Source organism: Poecilia reticulata, linkage group LG11 (assembly GCF_000633615.1).
Source record: "Poecilia reticulata strain Guanapo linkage group LG11, Guppy_female_1.0+MT, whole genome shotgun sequence".
In the NCBI taxonomy this organism is placed as follows: Eukaryota; Metazoa; Chordata; class Actinopteri; order Cyprinodontiformes; family Poeciliidae; genus Poecilia; species Poecilia reticulata.
The window spans coordinates 18,742,745-18,744,510 of NC_024341.1; positions in this window are offsets into that span (position 1 = coordinate 18,742,745).

The following is a 1,766-nucleotide window of genomic DNA, read 5'->3' on the forward strand; positions in this document are numbered from 1 at the left end:
GTTTGCCTCTTGAAAAATGTTTTCCCTTGAAGTTACTGACAGAGCCATAACAAAATATTGCTTTATTCATTTAATCGTTAAATAATATACACTGTGTTAGGTCTTGGTTCWATAGGCTATGTACAATCATTTCAATATGTTTTAATAAACATTAAACCAGTCCGGCCCTCGGCTTGTAGCAAATTTGTTTTTTTGGCCCTCTGTGTATTTGACTTTGACATCCCTGCTCTAAACCATGAATGCCCGACTTACCTTACAAGAACAGTAGGCATCAGTGATCTTGTCCACAGCTATATTTATGCTGAGGGTCTGAGGATCTGCTGTTTTCCTCATCGATCTGTAGCATTTAGCTGTAACTCGCACAATGTTGGAGGCATCGCGTGGCTCAAACACCTTGATGTCGTCCAAAAAAGATGATATGAACTTGTTGGTTCCTCTGTCCATTGTCGTGGCTGATATTTTTTGAAAATCCGGCAGAAATCCAACACTAATCGATTCAGAAATACTCTGTAGAGAGTCAGTTGAAACTAAATATGCCATGTTTAGACATAGAAACTAAGTCCCGCGAGGCTTTGTTTGTGAGCAATGCAGTCCCGTGGGACTGTCAAGGGGCGTTTCTGGGCGGAGCTTGGTAAGGTCCATAGCAGCTAAGGGAGGAGGGGGAAGAGAGAGAGATCTTTTGTAGGTTATTTATCTCAGTGTTTTTCAACCTTTTTTGAGCGAAGGTACATTGTTTTAATTGAAAAAAATCACAAGGCACACCACCAACCAAAAATGCAAACAAAGATACTCTTTAGCCGCCTATGTTACATGTATTCATTCTTATCAAAGTCTCTTGAATAGGAATCAAATAAACACAAAAATTTATTTTTATCATATTTTACATTTCTTATTTCAAATTGCACTTAACATGTCCACTTCAAAAATACACCTGAACAGAGCACTGTTGTGTGTGATGCATGAATGTAGTAACATTCATGCATCACTAATTCTCTTGTTTTAATGTAAAATGCTCTGCACCTGCTGCCATCTAGTGATAATAAAATTACATGATTACGCCGCTAGTCACTACAGCAGAGACACTCAAAGATGGCATCATTTGCAGATAATTAATTCATTTTCAAAAAATCTTTTAAGACCAATTACCGTATTTTCCGGACTATGAGCGCACCATACTATAAACCGTACCTTCAAATTTTTTGACCTCCCCGGAAACTTACATATATCAGCCGCACCGGGCTACAGGCCGCTGGTATCTCGGCCGTTCTCGGTTTCCCATAAGGACCCAGCAGAGGGCAGCAGAGGGCTGCGTCCTAATAACTGCTGGATATATTAAGGACGCAGTTCTTGTCTCCAAATCCGGTTTCGTTCACACCGAGTTTACATGCAGCGGCTCTATTTCCCTCCTGTGCTGCCAGATCGATACTCCTCAACTTAGAAGCTGCATCACATGAGTTTGAAAACATTTCTCCATCGTACCTGCTGCTAGCATGTGCTTGTTCTAAATGAAAATTAGCGCATTCTTCTTTGATTTCCAATTTTGACTTCCAATGATTCACTTCCTGCTAAAGCGCCCCCTGGTGGTTGAAGAAAAATCCACAGAAAAGAAGCATGTTCAAGGAGTAGGAAAGAAGTAGCAGCTTATCGGAAAACACGGTAGGTGAAATTGGATAATTTCCACGGCACACCTGACGATCACTCACGGTACACTAGTGTGTCGCGGCAGAGGTTGAAAAACACTGATTTATCTTATACTGTCATGACAT